The sequence below is a fragment of the Jaculus jaculus genome, chromosome 2, assembly GCF_020740685.1.
Source record: "Jaculus jaculus isolate mJacJac1 chromosome 2, mJacJac1.mat.Y.cur, whole genome shotgun sequence".
NCBI lineage: Eukaryota > Metazoa > Chordata > Mammalia > Rodentia > Dipodidae > Jaculus > Jaculus jaculus.
In genome coordinates, this window is record NC_059103.1 from 79,393,251 (window position 1) to 79,408,588 (window position 15,338).

Here is a 15,338-nt window from a genome sequence, read left to right on the forward strand (position 1 = left end):
AAGAACCATCGCTTCATTTCATTGGCTTTTAAAATTCTTTTCTTAGTTTCCAATTCATTAATTTCTGCACTGATCTTGATGATTCATTTACATCTGGAGCTCCTTAGGTTGGATTCTTCTTGCTTTTACAATGCTTTTATGTGGTATGTTGTTAATCTGGGATCACTTTCTCTCTGAAATGAAGGCATTTAGCTCTATGAATTTCCCCCTTAGGACTCCATTCATTGTGTCCCATAAGTTTTGGTAAGTTGTGTTTTCATTATCATTCAATTCTAGGAATTTTACAATTTTTACAACCAATTAATTGTCTACAAGTGTGTTGTTTGATCTCCAGGAGCTGATGAATTTCCTGATTTGCCTTTTGTGATTATTTCTAGCTTTAAAGCCACAGTGATCTGATATGCTGTAGGAAGTTCCTTCAATTTTCCTGAATTTATAGAGGCATTCTTTATGGACTAATATATGGTCTATTTTGGAGAAAGTTCCAGGGGCTACTGGAACTTTGTGTGTGTGTATATTCTGTAGAACTAAGTTGGAAAGTTATGTAGATGTCTGTTAGGTCTAATTGATCTATGGAGTTGTTGAACTCTAGTATCTCCCTATTGATTTCTTTTTTATTTTATTTTATTTTTATTTTTATACTCAGTAAATACAGTCATGTTGGTACCATTATTAGCCTCCTCCCTGTCTTCTCCCCTCCACGAGGACTATCCCTGTTGGGGTATATGGGTCATGAATTACAGGGTTATCCTTCAGTTTTGGGTAGTAGGAAATGTCTCTGCATGTCATTACCAACATGTGGCTCTGACAAACTTTCAGCAAATTTCCCTCAGCCTTGTTGGGTTCATGTTAGATCTGCTTCCATGTTGAGATCTTGGGTGCCTCTGTGTCTCTGGATATCTGGTTTGGTAGGGATTTATTTTTCTCTGTGTCTATCTCCTTCACTGTTTTGCTGGTTCCTGGTTTGCCAAGAAAACAGCATTCTTTCATGTTTCTCAGTTATTCCTAGTATCAGCTGGGCCCTTTTGAGGTATTATGGGGTGGTTGTGTCCATAGGATTTGCATCTATCTGAAAAAGAGAAGCAGATTCTACAATGGAGAGTAAAGTTAGCACCAAGAAAATGTGATAACCATTTTTTTTAGGGAGAGTTTAATGCAGAGTGGGTTCATTTTTGGATATGGTTCTGACTTGTTTCCAGCTGCAGCTATACGTTCCATTCCACTGAGCAGATCAGTTAGCCAAATTGAGAGCAGTTGGTTTCCCACCATGGCTATGCCACAATTGCACTTGTATGAGCATCACATCAGGTTGTTCACTGCTAAGTAGGTTAGACCATGTGTTCCTTGAGCAGATATTGGTCACTATTACCCAGTCGCTCATGTAGCACCTTCCAGCACTAGAAATGCTAACTGTCTGGGGACTGACCCTCTTCCAGCTTCCAGCCATATTGCTCCATGATACATACTGACAGTGTATGGTATCTTCAACAGTAGGGTCTTACCACTAACCTATGGTGGGTCATCAAGCACTCTTATATATATATCTGTCTTCTTGTAGGTCTCTGTGATCAAAAGTTCATTGTGGATGACAACCACCTGCTGGTACCAGGAGTGCTCATCTCCCAAGAAGAGAAGGCAGAAGAGGAGTGATATAAAAAAGAAACAGAGATTAGAGAGAAAAAGGAAAGAGAGAGAGAAGTAGAAATAGGAGGAGATAATGGACAATTTTTCATCGTACCATCACTAGGGCCTTGTGAGTCCAGTGTTCCCTCTAAGGGTCTGGGATAGTTCAACTATTTGGTCCATCTTTTATGATGTAGAGTTTTATGGTTCTATTGCCTTTTAGGTCCAGTTTTGTGTCCCCCCCCCTCCTTCCCTTACCCTGCTCTCCCACCCCACCCTCCCTATTGTCTGGTCCTCAAGATGCTTGGTAGATATGTGAGCAACTTGGGCAGGTTCAGGTTAGGTGCTATAGATGAGTGAGAATATGAGGTAATTATCTTCCTGTGATGGTATGATTTCACTGAGAATAAGCTGTTCTAGGTTTGAGCATTTTTCTTCAAATTTTGTTGTGTCATTTTTCTGTACTGCTGTGTAGAATTCCATCGTGTAGATATACAACATCTTAGTCATCCATTCATCTAATAATGGACATCTGGGTTGATTTGAGCCATTGGCTATTATGAATTGAGCAGCTATAAAGATGATTGAGCAAATATCTCTCTGAGGTGAGGCATGGAGCTGTTAGGGTACATGCCCAGTAAGGGAATAACTGGGTCTGTTGATAGCTGTATAGTCAGTATTCTTAGGAGTCTCCATATTGCTTTCCAAAGTGGTTGTACCTCATTACATTCCCACCAACTGTGGATGAGGGTTCCTATTTCTCCACATCCTCACCAGCATTTGATTTTATGATGTTCACTATCCTTACTGGGATAAGGTAGAATCTCATAGTAGTTTTAATTTGCATTTCCCTGTTGTGTAGGGATGATGAACATTTCCTTAGGTGTGTGTTTGCCATTTGTATTTCTTCCTCTGTGTACTGCCTGTCCAATTCTTTGCCCCATTTCGTGAGTGGGTTGTTTGACTTATTATTGTTTAGGTTTTTGAATTCTTTGTATATTCTGGAAATTAGGTCTCTGTAAATTGGATATTCAGCAAATATTTTCTCCCATTCTGTGAGTAATCTATTGGCTGTGGTTATTGTATGCTTGTCTGTGAAGAAACTTTTCAGCTTCATAAAATCCCAGTGGTTGAGTGATTGTTGAAGATCCTGAGCTACTGAGGTGTTGTTCAGGAAGTCTTTTACCATTTATAAGTCATAGAATACTCCTCCTAACTTTTCTTTCAGTAGTAGCCAAGTTTCTGTTATTATATTGAGGTCTTTGATCCTTTTGGATTTGATTGTTTTGCATGGGGAGATGTGTGGATCTAGTTTTAATTTCTTGCATATGGTTATCCAGTTTATCCAGCACCATTTGTTGGAGATGCTATCTTTTTTCCAGCCTATACTGTTAGGGCCTTTGTCACATATCAAGTACTCATAGTTACTTGACCCAAAGTTTGGGTCCTCAGTTCTACTCCATTGGTCTATACTCCTGTTTTTTTTTTTTTTTTTTTTTATGCCAATATCATGCTGTTTGTATTACTATGTCTTTGTAATATAGCTTTTGATCAGGTATGATGGGTAATGCCTTGGGAGATTTATTTTATTTTATTTTATTTTATTTTATTTTTTTTTTTGCTGAGGATATGCTTGGATATCTGAGGCCTTCTGCTTTTCCAAATGAATTTTGAGATCAATTTTTCTATCTCTGTGAAGAAGGATGCTGGGATTTTGATTTTGATGGGAATTGCATTAAATCTGGGAGATCTTGTTTAAATTTACTTGCATTTGATTTTTTATGTTCTTTCTTTTGCATTGTGGTCTGCCCATCACTGTGTGGGACCAGGGAGAGTAGGACTGTGGGGGGGGGGGGCTGGTGGAGCATAGGGGCGTGTTGCGTGGCCTCTGGACAGAGCAGTGATGGTGAAGAGTTTGCAGAGGAGGTGGATGGGAGCCAAGCAGAATGAAGCAGAGCAGGTTTGCAGTGGCAGAGTTGGGGGTGGAGCTGAGCAGAGGGGGTCAGAATTCTTGTGGAGGTGGGGCCAGGCAGGTAGGATCTTAAGTCCCAGGGGCAAGGTGGGGCCAAAGTAGTGGTTAAAGGAAGATGCTGGGGCAGGCTGATCTGAAATCGCAGGGGCAGGGCCAAGCAGAGCAGATTGAAAGAGGTTGCAGGGGTTGGATCCATGTGGTGTGAATGGAAGTTGGGGGGTGCTGGGCAGAGTGGTGCGATTCCACACTTGAGGCCCTGAGGTGGAGTGTGGGTGATGTTGCATGGATATAGATTGGGGAGGGTCAAGACTCTCCTGGGGACAGGGTGGTGTGGAACAGAAGAGGTCTGAATTTACAGGTGGTTGGGGCGGGGGCAGAGCACAGTGGAGAAGAGCAGGTCTGAATTCCCGGGTGTCTGGACCATGCGGAGTGGAGGGGGTCAGAATTCACATTAGGGTAGAGCCAAGCAGACAGGGTTGAAGGAAGCTGCAGGCGGGGCAGCGGGGGAGGCGGGGTGGTTGGAATTCCAGGTGAGGGCAGGGCAGAGTAGAGTGACTTCAAAGACAGGTGGGTGTGGGGGGATGTGAGGAGAGGGGCTGATGTTGTCGGAGCTTATGGGGAGATGAGGGGGTCTGAAGACACACAGGGGTATCTGTGAATGCACAGGGGAGGGGAGGAAGAGTGGGGGAGGGAATAATGATCCAGGCAATCGCCTGTGCCTGGAGGCGCAGGTGGAACTACTGGCCTCTTTTCCTGCAGTTACTGGGAGGGTGGCCTGAGGCTGGGACTCTGGTTAGAAATGTCACTTGGGGTGATTGGGGGTCTCGTGGGTTACCTGTAAGTGTGGGAATCAGCCTTTTTCCTTTTTTGTTCCTTCACACCCTCCCACTGGCACTCTATTAGAGATTGCTCTCCCTTAAAAGTCCCAGTGACACCTTGATTCCTTGCCTCTCCTTTCTGGGAGTTGTGGCATGGTTAGGCGGACACCATCTTGACGGCAGCTTGGCTTCTGCTTGAATGATTTATTGAAGATAGTGGAGTATTGAAGTACCCATTATTATGGTGTTGGTGTTTATATCTAGTTTCTTGTCAGGTAGGTTTTGTTTTATAAATTGTGGGGTACCTGTATTTGGTGCATATGGATTTATGATTGTGATGTCCTCATGTGGTATCATTCCCTTGATGAGTAAGAAATGGCTTCGTCCTTTTTGCATATTTTTGGTTTGAGGTCTATTTTGTCAGATATTAATATGGAAATACCTGCTTGTTTCTTATTTTCATTTGCTTGGAATATAATTTTCCATCCTTTCACCCTGAGGAAGTTTCTGTCTTTAGTGGTGAGGTGGATTTATTGAAGATAGCAGGTAGAAAGGTCCATTTTTTTACCCACTCTTTTACCTTCTGTCCTTTCATGTGTGAGTTAAGACTGTTAATAATTAAGGTTATCACAGTGAGGTTCAAGTTAATCTCTTCCATGATGTTGTGCTTTATGGGGGTTGGTGCTTCTTGTGTTTTGCAGTTTTTTATTTTATTTTATTTTTTTTTTTTGAGCCTGGCCTAGTTTTGGTTATTGTGATTTTTTTCACGTATGCTTTTGAGATGGGTTGGTTGACTCTTCTGTTTGGAGTATTCCTTGTTGTATTCTCTGTAGGTTTGGCTGTTTGTTCATATAATCATAGAGTTGACTTTTTAAAATTTAATTTATTAGTTTTCTTTTCAGAAAATACAGGCAGTTTGGTACCATTGTTTAGGGTCATCCATGACCTAGCCCTCCTAATGGCCCCTCCTTGTTGATGTAAATGGGTCGTGCATTGTGGAGTTATCCCACAGTTGTTGGTACGATAAATATCTCTGCATATCATGACCCAACATGTGACTCTGACATTCTTTCCGTCCCCTCTTCCGCAAAATTTCCCTGAGCCATGTTGGGTTCATTTTTGGTCTGCTTCAGTGATGAGGTGTTGGGGGCCTCTGAGGCTCTGGTTCTCTGATTTGGTAGGAGTTGATTTTTCTCTGTGTTGGTCTCCTTCCCCTTTGTGCTGTTATCTGGTTCATCAGGAAAACAGCACCCTTATCTTTATTTTTTTTTTTTATATAGAGAATTTAATAGGTTTAGGCCCTCTTGTAGCCCACGATTGGTGGTAGCTTGATAATGGAGAGCAGGCTCATGTTTGGACATGATTCTGGCTTGTTTCCCAGATCCAGCTATGGGTACCATTCCACTGAGGGGATCAGTTAGCCAAATCCAGTGCAGTTGGTTTCCCACTATGGCTGTGCACCACTATTGCACATGTGTGAGCATCACAATAGGGTATTTGCTGCTAAGTTGGCTAGACCGTGAGTTGCTTGGACAGATATTGGTCATTTTTCCCCAGTCACCCACGTAGCACTTTCTGGCATGAGACGTGCTGACTGTCTGGGGAATGACTCTCTTCCAGCTTCCAGCCATGTCATTCTATGTTACATGTCAACTGCCTATGGTGTCTTTAGCAGTATGGTCATTTCCCACATAGTCAGCACATCTAGTGCCAGAAGGTGCTTCATGTGTGTTGGGAGGAAATGACTGATATCTGTCCAAGCAATTCATGGTCTAATGTACTTAGCAGCAAATAACCTGTTGTGATGCTCACAGAAGTGCAATAGTGGCACACAGCCATGGCCTTCTATTTTACGAGTCCACCACATAAGGTGTCTTCAGCAGTAGACTAAGTAGACTAAGGTCAGTCTTCATCATACCCTCTCCAGTGCCTTGTGGCTCAGGTGTTCTCTCTAAGGGCCTGGCAAAGGTTCAACTATTTGGTATGCCTTTTAGGATGTAGAATTTTATGGTACCATTGCCATTTGTGTGTAGATTTGTGTCTCCTAGTCCCTCCTCTACTCTCCCCTCCCTTTCCACCTACCTTATTGTCTAGACCTTGAGATGCTTGCTGGGTATGTTGGCATCTTAGGTAGATTCAGGTTAGGTGCTATAGATGAATGAGACTATGCAGCGATTATCTTTCTGTGATTGGGTAAGTTCACTGAGAATGACCTGTTCCAGGTTCAATGTTTTGACCTCCTGATCAATTTCTTCTTTCTTGTCTTCCAGCTCAGAGTTTTTGTCTTCTATATGAGTAACTCTGTTATTGAGGGGTTATAGAGAGTTTTTTTTAAAGCTATATTTAATATTAGTTTTCTTTTGTGTTATTTTGCAGCATGTCCTTGTACTATTTCAGTTTGAGGTCTGATTTCATTGATACTTCCTGTCATTCATTCTTATGTTTGATTAATTCTTCATTAAGCTTAATCAGGTGGTTATTGAGCTCTATTTATATCTATTTTGAGGCTTCCATAGTTTTCTTCAATTAAGTTAAGCATAGTGACAAAAGCTGAGTGCTCTAAGAGACACTTCTGCTCAATTTCATTTATGTGATTGTTGGTTTTTTGATGGCTTGCTGTCAATTTAGCAATTCTTTTGATTAGCATCACAGTGCTGTTTTGTTTCACTTTAGTATTCAATCCACCGTGGGGAGTTGGGCTATTGCCCCTGGCTCTCCAACTTCCTGGCTTCTGGTTCCCCAACTACTTATCTCCTTTTTCTGAAGAGTGTGTACAAGTGAAGTGAATAGGGCAGAGACCCCAGTTCCCCAGTTACCTTTAATTGCAATCTCCACAATCTGTGCATCTGTGGTTATCATGTTATCGTACATCAGTCTGGTTCATATTTAAAACAGAACACACACTAGAAGATCCTACAAGAACAAAAACTTGCTTTTCCCTCAATAAAATAAAATGATTCCCCACTATGGCTAGACAACAATGCAAAAAGACCAATGAAAGAAAACTGAGAGATCTCCAACAAAGATGCCAAGTCCCACAATGGAAGCCTCCAATGTAAAGTCATGCCAGTCCACATTCATTCAAGTTTTGAATGATTTTCTTTTCTGCTTCTATAGAAACCTCTTTCCTTCTAGACTCTGTTATGTCCTGCTTTTCATTGTGTACACTTGATACACATACCTCAATTTATTTTGTTGTTTTACCACTCAGCTCTCTGATGGGTTCAAGGAAATTTGTTTTCTGGATCATCCACTATTTTCACAGTGTTAGAGTAAAAATGATGCTATTCCTTTTGGTCTTTCTTCATTCTAAGCAGAAGCAGTAATATATAAAGCTTTCTAAACTGAAAACATGTTTATTGCTGAGTGATATACTTTTCTTCCATCATAAAAGTTCAAAAGACAGATAGAAACTTCCTGATACCACTCAAAACAGACTGTCACCTCCGATATATGCAAGCCTACAGATTTGCAATCCTGTCATTAGTGGCATTAATTAGCCCAAGATAGAAATACAAAAACAAAACAAAAATTGTTTTACATTTGAAACTTTGAAAAAAATTACAATCACAGAGTACATATATTTTGTATTATGAAAAGGAAAGACCTGGGTGTGGGGGCACATGCCTTTGATCCCAGCACTTAGGAGGCAAAGGTAAGAGAATCACTGTGAGTTCAAGGCCACCTTGAGACTACATAGTGAATTCCAGGTCTGTCAGGGCTTGAGTAGAACCCATCCTGTAAAACAAAAAGAAAAATAAAAAACCAAATAGTTAAATTAAATTATAAAAAAGGAAAACTGGAAATTATGGTCTAGGCTAAATTAAAGTCATGATTCACCTGATAAATGAATGGTAATGAGTTCCTCCATAATTTTAAATATAAATGTGTGCCTGTGTGTGTGTGTGTGTGTGTGTGTGTGTGTGTGTGTGCACTAAGAATATTTAAGAAAAAAATCTATTATTTTGAAATCTTTTATATACATAAAACCTCTTTCAAGATGTTTTTCCAAAAATAAAATGTATCTACAGCATTAATTTGTTGGGTTTTGGTCAGTATAATGAAATATCTGAAGGAATGAACTCACAGAGAAAACATATATTTTAGCTACTGTTCCTGGACCTCTATTATTCTTGGCTTTTGGAGAAGGTAGCAGGCTGTAATCTGAATATTTGGCAGCACTTGACTTCTTCAGTTCATGAACAAAGATGTCCCACAAGCACATTTGAAGATTTCCTACTCCACCACACCTCTCATACTGTCCATCAATTTTCAGTAATTTCAGTATTTTAACATGTGAACTTTTGAGGGCCATGACCCATATTCAAAATCAGCAAATACTGATTTGGGAAAGGTTGTCTCCATTTTTTTCTAAAATACTTAATTTAAAAGTATTTTAAATTCTCTTATTTTTACCTCAAGTTCTTTTTTTATTGAGGCATGCCCAACACATTGGCTTTTTTGTGTGAGAGAGTGAGAGCAAGAGCGAGAGCAAGAGAAGATTGGCATGCTAGGGCCTTCAGCCACTGTAATTGGACTACAGAGCCATGCACCACCTTGTGCACATGTGCAACCTTGCATACTTACTTCACCTATGTGTCTGGCTTATGTGGGATCTGTAGAGTAGAATATGGGTCTATAGGCTTTGCAGGCAACTGATTTAACTGCTAAGCCATCTATCCAGCCCTATAATTAATTCTTTATGATCATGGTCTTCCTGTACAAAATGGAAAATATGTTACAACAAGTTAACAAAACAAACAAGAAAACATGATTGGAAATTAAGGCTTACACTTTTTTTAATCCTGATTTTTCTATCAGCAAGATTGGATGCTATGAGAGATAACCTAAAATTCAATGTTTTCCCCCTACATTCTCTTCAGTCATATAAGCCATTCTGCAAATAGGTCAAGTTAAATTTAGACAGAGAATCATATTTAGATATCTGTTGCTGAGATTATTTCTATTGACATCTTTCAAAGATACCTTTGATAATATATTTTGCTTTTTCTTATATCAAGCATATAACATTTATTTATGTTTTAAACAGTGAGAATGATAAATAGGTAACTAGATCTTATGATCCAGTCTCTTAGCTAATTTAGTAATCTGCCTAATTTTGAGGGAATCAATATGATGATGTCTCATATTACACATTTAATAGTTCACTAGATGTAAATAGCTCCATTTTATATTTTACGTCACTAATATATTCACTCATTCATTTCATAGTTAAAGTCTAAGGTACACCACCAATTTGTGGGAATGATGAGGAAAAGTTTTATGACTTCCAAGACATCTCTAAAGTCATTGCCATGGTTACTCATTGTTTGTCAAGTTGATAGGATTTAGAAACACCATGGAAACAAATCTCTGGTCATGTGTTTGAGGAGTTTTCCAGATAAGGGTAGTTGAGATGGGAGGACTAATCCTAACTGTGGGTGGTACCTCACCATGGGCTGGGTCCCTGGACTGTATAAAATGTAGAAAGCAAGCTGAGTATTCAACTTTCATCCCTCCTTACTTTCACTCTGCAAATGGGACAATGTGATATTTGTTTCTTGCTACTGCCAAGCTTTTCTGCGAGGATGAACAATGTCCTCTGTATACCAAAATAAACCATTTCTACCTTAAATTGTTTTTGTTCATGCATTTTGAGAAAACGGCCAGTACAGTCACATAGAGATCTGTCATAAAAGACTAAATATTGAAGAGATCAGGATTTTATTTATTGACCTAGAGTTTCATCATTATATTTGTTTCTACAATACAATATATGCTAAACAAAGAGGTATAGCTTATTATTTGAAGCAAACTTCACAGGCACACTTTGAATTCATGCCTACTGATTTGTCTATAAAAATGTATTTCTATTAATTTTTAGTTAATATATTTATTAGAGGAATATAATGAAAATATAATTTAATTTTAGCAACTACAAAGATAATTGACAGTCACTTTAGCCTGATATCATGTATTCATTTGTGTGTGTGTGTCCCACTCTAGCCCAGGCTGACCCGGAATTCATTATGTAGCCTTAGGTTGGCTTTGGACTCAGGCAATCCTCCTACCTCTGCCTCCCAAGTGCTGGGATTACAGGCATGAGCCACCACACATGGCCTCTGTTTTTCTTTTGACATATAAGATATTTCATTCTAATGATATGCTACAAAACATTAGTCAATCATATAAATGACAGACTCCTTCCAACCTATGACAAAGCACAGGTTCTCACTTTAACATGTGAAGGATATTTTTTTTAGAAAGAGCAAATATTTAAATTAACCTTGTTTTGAAGCTTTAATATACACCATGTATTTTAATAATGTAGTAATGTACTGTACTCTTATTATCCTTTGGTAAAAGGGTGCTTGGTAATTTGTACATGATTGCTCTTTGGACTGAAGAAATCAGACAAAATATAAGTGAAAAATGGTCCATATGAGAATAATAACTGAAATTTATTACTTGTTTGAAAGTTTCAGAATAAATAAAACTTGGTACAATCAAATAATATAGAATACTATAGAAAATTTTACTTGAAATAGTATGTGTACTTTAATGTAACTATTTGGTTAGTATGAGTTAATAGTACTCTGGAAAACATTTTAATCTGCAGACATTCAAAGAACAGGGTGATTGTATCTCCATCAAGCGTGGCTGCCATCTTGTGGGGACAAGATATAATGTAGTGAGGGGCCAATCTCTGTGCCCCTTTTGGCCTACAAGTCACTTCATTTCCTTTAGTCAAATTATTTTATTAATATTCCATGTGAAATGGAATTACATCAGCTGTAATGCATAAGAAATGAGACAACTAGACGTGATCTACCAAAAATATATAAACTAAGTCCCTATGTTTAGATTTTCAGCATAATGCCTCATTTGTAGACAGTGAAAGACTTTGAAATTCACTTTTCACCCAAATTATATTTAATAACAGATGAAGTGAATAAAACAGGCACTAATAACTGTAATGATTAAATTTGGTAGGAATTCTTATTGAGTTAGAAGAGATTTCTGTGATAGGGCAGTCTCACAGATTTATGGAAAGCTCTGAACGACAAAAAGGAATATATGAAGGAAAGAAGGGAGTATCATTTAATAATTTTGTACTAATATAAAATATCAACAATGTATTTAACAAAATACAAAGTTGACCTGAATAAAAATATGAGAAAATATACCCAATATGAATGTGATGTTGCAATATATGATTTATTGGTTTTATGAGCCTTACTAAAACTAAAAAGTATTTTTTTAAGTTTAAGTTTTCCCAAACATGTCATTCCAATTCCCACCCCTCCTCTAAAGAGAAAAAGAAATTTTAGAAAAGGAAACATAAAGTTAGGTCTAGTGTTACATGCCTGTAATTTTGGCTATTCAGGAGGGTGTGGAAGAAGAATTACAAATTCAAAGATAACCTGGGTAACTTAGTGACAATCTCACTCAAAAAGGGGTTTGGTGGGATAGAGCTAAGTGGTAGAGAGCTTGTCTACTAAGTATGCTCCATGCTCAATCCCCAGTACAGCAGTAAATAAGTACACAATAGTTGAGAAATACCAGTTCTTATATTTTTATGCCTGAAGCAAGCATCCAATTTACAAATTATGAATTTTATTTTTGAACTTACCATTTTATCACAATTTATGCAATTTTCTGAATTAGAAAATATAGTGATGTATTGTTTAAATGTGTAGTTAGATCTATAATCCAAACACAGCTCATGTAATAGGAATCACTGGGGAGAAAGTATTTTGACAGTGAAAAGATTGATAACTATTTTTTAACTTTTAAATCAGTAAGCCAAAGTTACACTTTAATTTTGTACTGACTTTCTTGTTTTACTTTGCTAAAACCTCAACTCATTATTCAAATACCTCTTTTGATTGACAAGGATGATGGTTATATGCCATGGGCTTTTGCGATGTCCACCAAGGCTCTTTAATATGTCTGATCAGTAGAACAGGGGTTCTTAAGTACAGGTGTCTGCTATAGGTACATGTTGAAATTTCAAATATGTTCCTTATAGATCAGGACCCAAGCCCTTAAGTATCTGATTTAATTCATCTTAAAAACAATCAAAAGCTTACATCATACCTTTGCTGCCGGGCTCCTCCCTGGCGGGTAGGTAGTGCTGAGGAGGGACCAGGCCCACTGGTTCCTCCCAAGGCATTGAGGAGAAGGATGAATGTTGGAAGACTCAGAACCTCTCCTAGTCACCGGAGAAAAACCACACTGAGTCGGCAGTCTTATCGAAGCAGGAACTCACTTTATTGTTACAAGCAGTTGCCTATATAACGTTGAGAACGAAGGCGGGGATTCTAGGATGCGGGGAGAGGTAAGGGACAACAGTAAACTGTGACTATAGAAATGATAATTCCAACTCCTGTGTGGAAGTAACAGGCCAGAAGCCATTAGGCATCTTGCTGAGTCCTAGCTGGCCAGAGACAAGTTGCCAAACTTTAGCTAGTCTCAGGAAGTTCCACTAGTCCTCACGCCCAGGCCTCTCAAGGCCCAACACTTTGCAAGGGCTCCCAGGTTAATGCACAATAAACTTATGATTGAAAACTACTAAATTGGAATACCTGGGGACAATAAAAATATCTTCATTGGAGCCGGGCATGGTGGTACACGCCTTCAATCTCAGCACTCAGGAGGCAGAGGTAGGAGGATTGCCTTGAGTTCAAGGCCACCCTGAGACTCCATAGTGAATTCCAGGTCAGCCTGGGCTACAGTGAGACCTTACCTAGAAAAATAAAAAAAGCAAAAACAAAAACAAAATATCTTCTTTGTAGTACATGAAAGCGGTTTTCTGAGATGATATGAAGGTGACTATACTTGGACATTTCCAGGAATGTTTGTTAAACTGAGATTATTCCAACTATTGCTTTGAAGACCAAACAACTTCTCTGATTGTAAGATAATTTTCTTCACATATTAAATGGCTATTTATATCAACATCCTATAAATTTCAAATTATTATTTATTTAATGAATACATGCATCATCGTCATTTAGAGATCCTTGCATTCTATGGGATTGCCTCCAGTTTGCCATTTGAATCAATAAAGCAGAAATCATGAAGGTGCATTAGGACCCTTGAGGATGACATCAGTAACACGACTATAATCAATATTGATAGTGTATATAGTAATGGAGGAAAAAAAAGAAATAGTAAAAACTGAGGGGAAAATACATTCCAGGAGAACAAGTCTCCACTTTTTATGAAACCAAGAGAAGAAAGATGTTATCCAAGCACTTCTTCCACCCACTGCCCCTTACGAGCCTCTGAGAGCATTCCCCCTTTTGAAAGAGGAGAATGGATTTCTTTTCCTTTCCTTTTTCCCTTTCCTTTTGTTCTTTTCAGTTCTTTCTTCCTCTTTCTTTTTTTTCTTTCTTTCTTTCCTTTTCTCTCCTCCTCCTCCTCCTCCTCCTCCTCCTCCTCCTCCTCCTCCTCCTCCTCCTCCTCCTCCTCCTCCTCCTCCTCCTCCTCCTCCTCCTCCTCCTCCTCCTCCTCCTCCTCCTCCTCCTCCTCCTCCTCCTCCTCCTCCTCCTCCTCCTCCTCCTCCTCCTCCTCCTCCTCCTCCTCCTCCTCCTCCTCCTCCTCCTCCTCCTCCTCCTCCTCCTCCTCCTCCTCCTCCTCCTCCTCCTCCTCCTCCTCCTCCTCCTCCTCCTCCTCCTCCTCCTCCTCCTCCTCCTGCTCCTCCTCCTCCTGCTCCTCCTCCTCCTCCTCCTCCTCCTCCTCCTCCTCCTCCTCCTCCTCCTCCTCCTCCTCCTCCTCCTCCTCCTCCTCCTCCTCCTCCTCCTCCTCCTCCTCCTCCTCCTCCTCCTCCTCCTCCTCCTCCTCCTCCTCCTCCTCCTTCTTCTTCTTCTTCTTCTTCTTCTTTTGATGTTGGGTCTCACTCTAGCTCAGGCTAGGTCCTCCTACCTTAGCCTCCAGAGTATTGGAAATAAAGAGTTGTAAGACTACACCCAGCAGAGAATTGGTTTTTCAGTAGTCACATAATTATTGCCACATTTTCTCAAGCCCGGAATGAAATAGAACTTCCTTCTCCAACAATCTGTCTACAAGATTGATTTGTTTTGGTGGACTTGATAAGTAGTGGGACCTCTAGGTAGGACCACAGCTACACTGAAATTAAACAAATTCGTCTCTGTAAAAGGATGTATTAAATAAATGTACATACACCATGGCCTTCACTGAAGACATTGGTGAAAAGGTTGATTGTCCTATAAGAGAATATAAAATATAAAGATTTGTTCCATTTTAAAGGATTGGACACTGCTTCATGGCCCAAGGGAACTTGTCTTATCCCTTAAGACCATGATGGAGAGTGGTTTGGGAGGATGAATCTATGTACTCCAAGGAGTACTGTTAACATGAACAATACAAGAGCACAGCATTTATGGAACAACATCCAGCGAAGAAATGCAAAATAAATGAAAGATAATACTTTGTTAATAATGACTCAACCCACCGGTGCTGGATAACAGGGTTCAAAGAAGGAAATGAGAAGACTTGCCAACCTCCCATGTATGGATATGTTCTGACAAGTTGAAGAGCAGTACCCATAAACCCAAAGCCACAATATCCCCGAAGGACTACAGTTGTAATTGAAGTAATATGAACACCCATAAGAGCTGACCTCAGTTAAATACTTTGCATCCTCCTTTCTGCAGTAATGTCAGGATGATATAAGCTAATCTCTGCAAGAAAGGAAGTCACAATGATCAGGTTTTTGTACTGGGAATAAGTTTATAGACCATCACTTCATTGGAAGCTGGGAGCCAGTTACTCAGTGCTTTCTCAGCCTTCCCCAAGGAAGACAAAAGCTTCCCCACTCTGATTTACTTGTATAGCTTCCTAAGTCACTCAGTACAATAGTTTGGCTATTGAAGCATTTATTTTGTTTTATTAAATCT